Source organism: Lutzomyia longipalpis, chromosome 1, assembly GCF_024334085.1.
Source record: "Lutzomyia longipalpis isolate SR_M1_2022 chromosome 1, ASM2433408v1".
Lineage (NCBI taxonomy): Eukaryota > Metazoa > Arthropoda > Insecta > Diptera > Psychodidae > Lutzomyia > Lutzomyia longipalpis.
In genome coordinates this window covers 51,027,805-51,040,995 of record NC_074707.1, presented here as the reverse complement: position 1 = coordinate 51,040,995, position 13,191 = coordinate 51,027,805, and positions in this window count along the sequence as shown.

Below are 13,191 nucleotides of genomic sequence, written 5' to 3'. Positions count from 1 at the left end.
GAGTGTTCAAATTGAAGATGAAAATTACAGGAAAAATTGTACTCTCAATGTTTTGGAGGGATGGGGTAAATGATAAATTCGTCGAAAGTCAATTTCTAGTTAAGAATTCCAAAGCAGCTATCAATTAGTGAAACTCATTTGAAGGGATTATAAATTAGTGGAAGCTCTACTCACAGTGCTAAGCAAAGGTCCACGTAAGCAAATAATTAAAAAAAAGGGTGAAAAATTGCCACAAGTCCTTCTTTGCTCAACACAATTGAAAATTTTCTCGTGATGTTTTTTGGGGAAAATACCTACAGTTGGGCCTCAATTTATTTTGTTGCAATTTGATGGTATAGAAAATGACTACCGAAGAAGAAAATCACAAGACGGTAGAGAAATATTAAAATAAGAGATTTCATCAAATTACTTTTAAAACAAATAGACAATTTTATTGGAATGAATATTTATGGAGGTATAGGTTTGTAGAAATTTATTTCACAGCTTTCTGCGGGTGTGAGGGGGTGGGGGTGCAAAGAGAAAATTGAAAATTCAACCAGAATCGCCGAGAAACCACATGCTAGACCTAGAGTAGAGTGAAAATTATGAGAACGTGACGATATTACCTTTGACGTGTGTGGGAGGAAGGTTCTGCTGGGTGAAATATGCACTCTCCTCGTGGCTCTACATTTCCCGAATGGACGCCTCCACCCACAGGCAGTGGATGCATTCGTCGAAGAACAAAAGGCTGGAGAAGATGAAGTGTCGCTGAATTGTGGAAATTTATGCTCTCCTGAGGAACTCGATCAATTCGTCATTTTCCACTTCACATTCCCTCCTTCTGCGTTGTCCTGAGAATTGTGCAGAAGGGCGAGCAGGTGCACCTCCTCAACGTCTCCCCAACTCTTCTGCTACATCATGGCGGCGTGGTTTTATCCTCAGGGAGATTGCTGGGTCGGCTGTTTTGTATCTCGTAGACGCCAAGGGTGGAGGCGTGATTTCCATTCAGACCACGTTCCGAGGAGCACCAAAATGAGCGAGTGTGTGATAAAAAGTGAATATTTCGAATGATGGGGTGGGTGAGCTACCCACCCGCCACTCATGGTGCACCGAAAGCAGGAACGCTCCATTGGTGGCCCGGGAGCAGATGCTTCCTGACACTTCAACGAGGTGAATTGGAGCTTCTGGGGCTGGCGTAAGGTGAGGTCCTTGCGTTGTTGTGTTGTTTTCCCTTCTCACCATGCTCGATGTTTGTGGTTCTATGGAAAAAGGATGTTGTGTCTGTGATTCCAACCACGTTTCCGCCACTTTTCCCCGCAGGACATGAAGCGTGGTCTGCTTTCGGTGTCATATGCGGACATCTTCGATCACGATCCATGCGGTGCTTCATTAAACACGATTGCTCACAACTTTCAATTTGGCATTGTGTTGAATCGCATTGAATTGTTTCTGTTGCTGTGGTGACACACTTTCCACCTGCCCCATTTGTATTGCAGATAGAAGAGGCATCATCCACCCACATTTAACCTTCCCCACCCCTCACCACCCCGCCGAAAGAGCAACCCCATTTGCATGAGAATTATTCCGAAGGGGCAACTTCAGCCAAGTGAGCTGCGTATGAATAAAAATTGCTCCAGCGGATGTTAGTGAGTGGCTTTCAGGATGAGAAATAAACATCTCCATATCTCTGCCGTTCTCAGCTTTTTTTTTCCTACCCCCCTAAACACAAAACACGGTTCGGAATCACGCAAAGGTAGCTCTCAACTCAACTATACTGGGGCCAGACACAAAAGATGGGGAGTGCCACAACAAAGTGGCTGCAATTCCAAAATTATTCATACAGATTTACATCTGCAAACATTTACAGAGAGAATGTGTCGTTGTATACCTCAGTCGCGCCTCAATTTGGGGGTGAGTGATGAAAAATAAAAAAAAAATGCTGAAGAATTGGTTTAAAAGAGAAATCAGGAAAGTGTTTCGTTGTAGGGGAGAGTTTTGCCACCTTTTACTCAACGCATTTTATACGGCAAAGATTTATGGAGTCTCATGGGAGATCCAACCAAACTTCCCGTGCAGGATCCACCGCAGAGTGAAGAGACTACGTGATGGAAGAGTTGGCAGAATCCAGTGCATTTTATTAGAGGCTTAAATGAATCGCATATACTGACGACGATGTGAAATTCGCTAAGATTTGCCAAGACGCCATGGCACCTTTTCTCGCTTCTCCACACATCTTTTATCGAGATTAGAGTTTTGGGAAAACGTCCGCAAGCTTTCACTTCTTGTTCTATCCCTCGATATATCGACTTGCTAAATATTATTATTTTGTCTAATAATTAATCCTAATATTGATTAGATTATAGGAAAAATGCTCATCTTTACCGTATTGGAGTATTCTACTAAATTACAAAGGTTCTCATTCCATAGCTTAATGCAATATGCACCTACCTAAAAGCTCCAAAATTACACATACATAGTCAACACATAGGTTGGATGGATAGGTAGGGTGTTTCAGGGTAGATTGCCCTATTCATAAAAGCAAAATAGGAGTAGGTATGAAATGATGAATCCATCTCCGCTTATAAATCAATTTACATGTACCTTCATTTTCAATTTGGATTATATCTCAATCAATTGTAGTATGTAGGGGAGACCGAGGTTAAAAAAGTCACTTAAGGGTTTCGAAAAAGCTCAAAATATCATATTTTCTAAACAGATAAAGTGAAATGTAATAGCTCATTTCTTTAGGAGATTTACTGTCCTATAACTCTTTCTCAGATCATTTTGTTCTATCTAGCTAGGAAATATGATATTTTAGGCTTTTTCTAAACCCTTCAGTGACTTTATTAGCCCCACCCTCCCCTATATTATTTTTTTACATTTATTTCACGAGATATATAATATTTTCTTCCACATTGTTCATTAAAATGTAATTACTACAATCAGTATAAAGTATAGTAGTAGGTATATGAAAGTCTCTGAAAATTCTTGTATTTTTTATACATATTTGTAATTTATAAATGAGAAATTAATAAATTGCTAAAATATTCGTGAATGAGTTGAATTCTCACCAACTGGGAGAGTCTTCAAATAAACGATGTGAGGGCATTGCTCCCGGCAATGGGTGGGAATGAGTTACAAAGAATCCTTAAAAATTTAAACTGTGACGATTATTAAACGTTCACCCTACATTATAGTTTTTTTTTAAGTTTTGTTAAACATGAAATCAGCGCAATTGAAATTAATAATCAGTGATTAAGTCAATTTAGCATACATATACACCACTATAAATCGTTTGAAAAATTTTCTTTTCATTAATCACTCATTTTTTACGTTTTTTTTTGTGAAATCTTATAATTTACCTAATTTACACAGGTAAGCATGTCCCCCTATTATTCGATGTACCTTGGCAATTTATGATAAGAGACAGTCCCATAGGGATTAAATTCATAAAATATTTTCTGCATCACCTTCATTTCGTTTTACCTCACGTCATTCTATAAATGTACAAAGTATGGATATAGTATCAGACAAAATATTGAAAGATACGTACATATATGAATAACGTGGTGAGAAGTATATTGTGAATGAGATTGGGGAATTGGTGACTTTACCTGTACCTATACGTATCATTTAAAATGGTTGGGATGTGCAGGGACAAAATGCTCCTGCAGTTTAACTCTTTAACCTATTAAATCATGAGGATATCATCGTTGTACACCACTTTAGTGCTTCCCTGGTTATTCGCGAAGCTGGAGTCTTCGGTATAAATGGTAAACCATATAAGAATCCTGAATATTCATTGAAGGGAAATGGTCTCCCTTTCTCTCTTTCACTCTCTTTGTATTTCTGCATGCGTCAGGATAAAATTTATTACATTGTGGTTGTCCATTCCTATATATTGAGGTAGAAAGGTAGATACATCAATAGAGGTTACTGAAGAGGAAAATTTCAATTTAATCAAGAATCACGCGCATAAGGTATAAACAAAGTTATTCTGAAATTTTTAATCTAATGTTGATAAAAAATCAGTCGGAAGATTTCTTTTTTTTTATTATAAACATACGATGTTTAATATTAGAAGATAAGTTAAGGCAATAAGTAGGTAAAATAGATACCGATAACAGGTAAGAATTCAATTTAAACTTTTTAAATTTCCTCGAGATTAATTCAATTAAAACATCAGTGAAACGCCGTATAAAACTTTTGTTCCCTTACATTTTTGTCTAGTACCATAATCATCACCTTTCTTATAGGTATCACTCCTTACCAAAAGAAAACTTTCGGACGAAAAAATTAAAAACATCATATAGATAGAGTGAAATGTAAGTAACCAATGTTGAGGAAATTTCATTAAAAAAATTGAAAACATTTTTCCTTTTAAATTCTTTTTTGTGTGGGTAGGAAAATTTTAACTAATTTCAATTTGCTTAACCCCTAAGAACAAAGGTTCGCTTAGATTCTCCTCTAAGAATGAAGTAAATTAAAAACGAATTGATGTTTTAATATTTTATGAGACTAATTGAATCATCATACGATTTTAATTTGTTTTAAAAACTGTTATTAGGTAGCATATAGTCAATTTTTTTAGAATATCCTTAATACCTACCTAAAGCAATAATATAGACAGTTCTGTATTATATATAAAATCCATTACGGAAATCAATTTATCAAATATATCATAAATTTTGATATCTTTCCTATCTTTCAATCATTTCCCATTAATAGTATTGTTATTAACCATCTTTTGTTATCTTTTTGTCAATAGCAACATACAACTTACACATAAACATAATAATGTTTAGAGTTGAATAGAATGGTTTTCTGTTAGTGAATTTATGATTTTCTCATGGCAATGTTAAGTACCTATACACATGTACGGATTTATATTGATAAATTGACGGAAATTGTCAAATTGATTAATATTGTCCGTTTTCAATCATGTGAGTCCAACAACAAATACTCAATATAAACGAAAATTTATTTATTTATTCTCTTATCAATGGGTGAAGTATCCTTGATTTGATGACGCATAAATTCATTAAAACCCAATCAGGACAGAGTATTCCAATTAAAACTTTTGGCGATATATTTCGTTATCGCCACCCTCACACTTTCTTTTTTTTTCATTAAAATAAGTTAAACATCAAAAAGAAAAGATTTCTTTGATCACTTTTTGTGCTCACTCGCATATTAAAAAGGGATTACATAGAAAAAACGATAACGATGAGTATGATATGGAGAGAATAATTATTAATTTTAAAGTTTTTCTTTATACTTTTGTGAAATACCAAATAATTACATAATTGGTATTCCATTTACTGCATACGTTTTTCAGATCACATAATAATTTAGAGCGTATTTTCTTTGTCAAATTATTTTACTTCAACTTGTCGTTCTTTTCCCTGCAATTTGTTTTATAGGTTTTATTAGCTTTTGGTCTTATTTCATGCACATATCCCCTTTCTGTATTTCGTATGTGTATTAGCATAAATTTTATCACGTTTGTGCATATTCACGCAGAGTTTATGCTATGGAATCATACACATATTATGTATACACATATGTACAATTCATTGATTGGTAACCAATTTATTCGTTCATTATGAGATTGCCTAAATGCTTGTAAAGGCAGGCAGAAAATGAAAGAAAAAGAACATCAGACGATCTACTTATTAGACGATGAAAAATATTGTCAAGAAAAGCAGAATAGTGAGACAGTTAATTCTCTCTTGACTTTACTATTAGACAAGATTGAAAGATAGCATATTTGATGTTCGTGCGTGATTGTGACGACAACGTGGCGCCCACACGATGGACACTTGGTGAATCTTAAATGAGACTATACATGCGCATAAATGAGAAAGTATCCACTTTTTTAATAAGATTCGAAATAAGTAAATTACATATAGGTAGTCTATTTTGTGAATTTTTGAGTTTGATATTTCCAAAATTATTCTGAATAAAATGTTTAAAACAAGTTTATAAAACCCTCCACCTGATTGAGAAAAACTTTTCTTATTTCAATAAATAAGAAATTATAGCTTTTGTCATGCCCGTGAGACACCTTTATTCAGTGAGTAAAAGTGCATTAAACGCCCAAAGGAAAAGAAGACATTTTTTTTCAATACAACCGCTTTTGTGCTTCATCGACAAAGGAAAATTAAAAATAGCTTCCCCAGAAATAGACAGCGAATGTCTGGCGGTGAAATCTGTGGCCGAACTGAGGCAAGAACTTCGCGCCGTGTTCCTTCACTCACTCACACCTTTCGCTGCCGTGTGTCTTTTGAAAAAATAAATTAACGCGATTCCCCGCCAAAGAAAAAAAAATATCTTCAGAGTTCAATTCCCAACATCGTATAAGTTTTCCACTCGTCGCAACTTTTTCTTTCAAATGTAGGTAGGTACATATAATCATGAATAGGGTTGAAGGGTTTTTTTATGTGGATGAAAAAAAAAATTGGTTTAAATGCGAGAAATTTATCACCTCTGCACACCGAACAATAAATAATCAACGTAAATTTGCCAGAAATACACAATATTTTATTTTTATATTTAAAACATCTCTCTTCCTCTCCGTACGTATAGCAGCGGGCACTTTTTGCCTCTTTGGCGTACACATTTATTGTGGCTATTAACTTTTTTTAATCAGCGATAAATTCCCAAACACAATCAACCATTGACGGTGGATTTCCCGTGGCCCCATTTTCCCGCACACTTTCCTCTTGCACACAGCACACACGGCGGTATCCAGCGAAGCATTCGTGTGGGGGTGGGTGGTTGCTCTCATTCGAAAAATGCACCCATAGAGAGGCCGAAACTCAATCAAGTGCACAAAAGAGTGAAACACTGAACGCCCGAATATGTTTATTCAACGCGGCGATAATTATTATTTTTTGTCCATCATAATATTAAATTTATTTTCGATGCAGCGATGAAAAACTGCCTTTTATCGTGTGCCATTTGTCGCCAGATTTATTTTTATTGGATATTGCTGATCGACGATTAATCAAATCAATTTAAAACTGTGAACAATCGAAATGCAACCACTGACAACCCATCAAAACTCATTCACAATTGCGCTATGGCGTGTTGACTGTAGCACAAAGAAGTCGTTCGCAGGCAATTTTCAGGTGGAATGCTGTGTGTGTGCCACTAATTGAGGTGCCGCACCTCATTAACTTTCTCAATTTCCGCCCCAAAATGCTCTCATTTTCCACTTGCACCCTCCCTCCCCTCATTAATGTTGAACTTCTCTGCTGTATCTTCCAGGGCATAACACCACCCCTCTGGGTGAATTCGAATGCGATTCACGTGGAGATCTCGAGTTGAAAAGCGCCGTTTAAGCTTCCGCCACCGCACGAGCATAAATTCACCCCGATTAGGAACATCGGCGTCTGTTCCTCTTCCAGGCAGTCTGCTGCAAAAATTTTCGCCTGACACCTGTTTCAGTGATTTTTTTTGACAAATTTAATGAAATAATATAAAAAATAAGTAAGAAAGATACATTTGCCTCCCTACTGAGTGCACGCAAAAAGATCAACCCCTTTCTTATTTTGACGCAATAAAAGCTGCACGCTCCATGAATTCTCGCCTGGGACTTTATTCACGGAGCACTGCAAGAGGCGCATTCGGGTAGCAAAGGTTGTTTGGCACCAAAGCCAAATTTGGTTTCTTTTTTCTCTCTCAATACTGCTTTTCCTTCCCCCCAAAATGCAAGAAAAACCAACTGGGCCAGGTCTTGGGTCAGGTTCTTTTAGTTTATTCCTCTCCCCAGACTGTCCTGTACTCGCCACGGCGACAATATCTCACTCTAGCACCCCGCGGTGCACCCAAAAATAAAATGCCATCGTGTCGTGTATATATGAGAGCTTTCCTGTAAATTTATTTATGCCTAAAATATTCATTTTCCTTGGCAACAATAAATTCATATACATAAAGTATAACATAACTCTTGAATATTTCTTTTAGTCAATTTGTTAGCATTACTATATATGCGGTGGCTAATTGTTTGATTCTCCTCCTGGCATCCCTGCATGTTTATTGCTAATTAAAATGGCAAAAGGAATGCGACCATGGGGAAAGGATAGGGCATTAAGTACCATTAGAAGAGGAATCTGTATGTACTTAGGAGAGACGTCTTGGTCGTCGTTTTCATGAAGAATTCGCGAAGAAAACAAATTAAATCCAAACCTCACTAATCCACCACCTCACATCGAAGGATTTCCGTTGGTGTGCTACTGAGCCCAATGGGAATGAAGTAGCAAAAGGAAATTCTTTTGCCTAAAACCTTCCAATGAATTTGGCGTGCTCCATACCACAAACCCAAAGGGGTGGGGGGTGAGGAGAGGGGTGCGAGCAAATGGAAAAGTCGCGGTAGGAAGGTATTAATTAAAATAAACCCCAATAAAACTTTCTCCAGCGAGAATTTCTTGTGCTCGGGCATATACATAAAAGCAACATTGCGCGACTCAATCCACTCCCAATTATTGCTACAGAGAAAGAGCAAAAATATCTATATTATATGTAATGTATGTGTGATTATTTAAGAAATCAGTGACGCCGTGTCGACGATTCAATGGAGAGGAGAGGGAGAGAGAGTGTTGAAGAAAGAAGGCGAATGAAACAATAATATGGCACTCAAATGACTTTCGCCACAAATTCCGAAATCCTCCAATTTTTCAAGCAATTAGCTTCATTATCCACATCACCGACCTACTTTCATTCACCCCGCCAATCTTCGCGCCCTCCTCACCTACGTATACCCTCGCTTTTACCGCGCTGTGACTTCTTTCCTTATTAGCAGGACAAACTTTCGCCTCTATAAGATACAAAGGAGCTTTACTTACAAAATCCCCGCATCGCGATTGAATAAATTCAATTGCGATCCTCTCTCTCTCACTCTTCTATACACTCTTTCCAATTCCCCAAATTGAAGTAGATGGATAATTTGACCTTTTACGAGGTGATTGACTCCGGATTGCAGTGTTTTCCGCGCGTTCTCTCATTAATTTCAATCTGTCGCATAAATCGAGGTGCCATAAAGACTCACAGGCTCTCTCTCTCTCTCTTCATGATCATTATTCCAGGTCGCTTTTCCGAGCTTTTCCTGGTACATTTGGATGCCGCGATAAAAATTTTGTTGTCTTCGCACAGGACGCAAATGGTATAGGAAGAAAAAAAAATGGTTCATAAAGTTTCATATCATTACGTCATAATCACACTCAAAATATATCCTCAAGCAATAAAATCAGACCACAATTAATTCATCAGGAAAGATGATTTAGGATTGGGGCAAGAAGTGATTTTTTGTGTGAGTAGTAATGTGGGAAAGATGTGCTTTATTTAACTGAAAAAATAGTAGATAAATAAATTGTTCCAATTTGCCCGGTAATTTAAAATGCAACCCAAAGCTCTTCGGGAAGCTACTCAAGCGCTTGTCGAACATTCTGGCCTACGAATGTAATAACTTTGCATAACAATAAAAGTCAACCACAGCTATAAAAAAGTGTATGGTGAAAAATAATAATTGCAGCCAGTCACATCCCAATGGAGTCCATTACGCGGGAATTTTATTCACCTAGTCTGCACTGTGCGGACCATTAATTCGGCACTCGAGGGCCAAAGTCGCTCAATGTATGGCATGTATTGCATATGCCCGTGCGTGCAAGTCATGAAATATGGATTTATTATTGAATTTTTTGGGACCATTAGTAGCATCATATGCCAATTCTTCCTCACTCTTATGCGAGATGTTACGAAAAGGTATTTCTATTATGTATGGTACATATGTACATATAGGAAAATTCTTTGTGCCAAAGCTCACATTACTAAAAGTTCCCATAAGAGCGCTAATCAATTCCTCTTCTTCTTCTTCTTCTAGTACTGCAACATGGAAGGGGGGGGGCTTCATAATAAATCAAGACACCAAAGAAGAGTTTTACTCCAGAATCCGCGCGTGAATTTCGGTCCCCGGTTGAGTCACTCAAATTTGGAGTAATTTACAGCCGGGTTTTAGCCGACTGCGGGAGGCCAGAGCGTCACGTTTGTTTGTTGATTGCGCCTCTTTTTCCATCACTGAACGGTGGTGGTGGTGCTCCAGAAGCACAAATAACGGAATTACATAAACATTCCGCACAGTGAGAAATGTCCCGGGAGTCGGAACATTTGGCGTCCGCCCCACCAAAATGCCACTTGACTTGCCGTTTTTATCCGGAAAGCCTCCCTCCCCTATATCGTGAAAAAAATTCTAACTCTTTGCATTGGAAGCTCATAAATCGCCCAAAGAGAATTTTCGTGCGAGAAAATAACTTGCTAGGCCACCACATGTGGAAATTCACACCAATTTATCTAACTCTCGCGGGAATTCTGTGCGAGATGGTATGAGTAGAATTTTCCAAAAGCAAGAGCTGAATCAACTAAATTGATTTCTCCAATTTTATGCTCAACTTCAACTCTATAGCCTCAAAATGTCTCTTAAAAATTTTTCTTACTCTGTTGTGCCTTTTCAGCGCCCGAATTATGCTTGTCTTCATCACTCTGAGTGTGTACCATAAACACTTGATCATTTTACGATTGCCATGAACAAAGAATGGTCTGTTCAGAAGACACCCATCATGAGTTGGATTTTTGAATCTAGATCTGATGATTCTATGTACATATCTTTTCTATATAGTGCGTTGACAGTCACTCGTTGGGTTACAGATGGGATATCTTGGTGTGTATGCAATCCAAACGAATTGCGGACGTAATTAAAATTTCTGATTAAACACTCCCTCACCCTTATGGCGTCGTCGTATTTTGAGAGCGGAAAAGGGCAGTGAGATGCGAGTCTGGAATTTCTGACCTGTAGTGCAGGAATCTGGTGTGTCATGGGGGTGGCCAAACCTTTGATGGAGGTCCTCGCACGAGATTTTCCACTTGTGACTTTTCCCCAAAATGAAAAGTACCATTTATTGCTTTCAGAGATTCACCGGGCTCTCTATCTCTATATATATATATATGGTGCTTTTCGCTTCAATGGCCCATCTCATAATCCACCCATACACCCACACTCACAGGCACATACAACACACCGCGAAGCTTTATAATACACAAGTTGTATGGATGGAGTCCTCTCAATGGGATATTAGTTGCCCAGAGGAGTCCTTACAACGTCAAAATGTTGGTCACCATCTGTGGCACGATATGACAACATTTTTTGGCTAGGATGTAATTTGTTTCACTGTTAAAATCCCCCCTCTTGATGGCGGTATTAAAGTATGACGATGAAATGTGTTTCCTCACATCATCCTCCTTTACTTAACTTCCGTCAAATCTCAACTCATGTGTTACAAATTCAAAGTGAGTCACTGGCAAATGGCCAGTGTTAATAAATGATTATTTCACATTTTACTTCAATCGCCTATATATGTTTTAATTAATTTCTCCCTGTGCAACGTGAGTTTTGGGAAAAGGCAAAAAAAAAATAAAGATTTTAATTTTACCATCAAATGCGACACTCAAATGAGATTCGGCGATATGATGTATCTTTGGTGTGCGCTATTACATATAGTAGAAAATGGGTGTTTTTACTTTTTCCAACCAACCCACTCGTAAACCATAAAATGAAATTGTTGTGAAAAATTTGCATAACAGTCATTTCGTTCGATTGTGTCAGACAATTCCCATTCAAATGGATAAAATTGGTGGCACCGCAGCAACAAAAGGGGGAGAGAAAGTGCTGAAAGAAGGCAAAATTCTCAACAACTTCCTGTATATACTTATGGGACCTTATGGATCATTTAGCGATACTAATGATACGCCTAAATTATTTAAATTACTTTTTACATCAGACTATATTAGTTGTAGGATTCACATACATTTTGTCTAAAATAAAACGTATATTACGTACACTCTTGCACCCCCATATCTATGATGTAAAATTAATAAATTATTTATTGACTAAAAAGAATCTTTTTAATTTTAAAAAAGAACTTTAAATTTTTATTAAAAAAATGAATAATTATTTTTGAAAAAGAAAATCCATAAAACATAAATCAAAAAGACTTTGGGTTATTCGTATGAAAGTTTAAATTAGAATTACTAGCATGCATAAAAAGCGTTTTTCTCTTTCTTTTTTTTTCTTTGTTCTTAAAATCGCGTTGAAAAGCACATGGAGTACGATTAGAGTTTTTTTTTGAGAAATGTGGGCAGAAGGGATGTCAGGGGATATACGAATAAAAATCTTCATGGAGTTTGTGGGAGGATATTCACGCGTAAGATAAGTTTACTGGAGAAAGGCAATTTATGACCGCTACACGACCACTTTAGTCTATAAACTTTGAATTTTGTGGAAACGTGATGGTTGAATTTTAAAAATGAGGCGATTTATCACCCAACGACCGTCTCTCTTAGGATGTGATGCTCTCACTTCCCTGAATTGTCACAATATTTCATCCAGCCGAAAGTTATGTGAGAGATCCTTAGGACACTCAGCAATGGGAAGCCTTTCGCCTACAAATTCAAGCACCAAAATACAAAGGGGATTGATTTAGATTAGTGTGGTGTACAAAAGTATGTACAATACATAAAATTATAAAGAAGGGTAGAGGTAATAAATTTATTTTAATAACATTGACGTCTAAGAATCACAACTATAATTACACAATTCTACTAATGGTTGTCTCAATGGTATTGTAATTTTTTTTTGAAATCGAGAGTAAGAGGCTTTTTTTCTAATATTGATAGATCTCATAACTAATAATTTTAAACCGTTCGTTTAAGACACAAGATGCTTTAAAAATTTTTGTCAGTTTTAAATAAAAAAAATTAAAAGACATATAGGGGAGACCGGGGTTAAAAAGTCACTTAAGGGTTTAGAAAAAGCTCAAAATATCATATTTCCCAAATAGATAAAGAGAAATGTATTGTTCATTTCTTTAGGAAATTTACTGCCCTACAACTCTTTCTCAGATCATTTTATTCTATCTAGCTAGGAAATATGATATTTTAGGCTTTTTCCAAACCCTTAAGTGACTTTATTAGCCTCGCCCTCTCCTATTTTTTTATTTCCATATAGTCGACCCGAATGTTTCATGAAGGGAAAATGTGGTGTACATTTTTACACAAAGTGTATGTGATTTGTACTACTTCCAAACCGAATTAGAGAGATTTGGCGCGTCTTCTATTGTAATTTCCTACTCTACAGCACCCACGCCTCATCCAATTTCC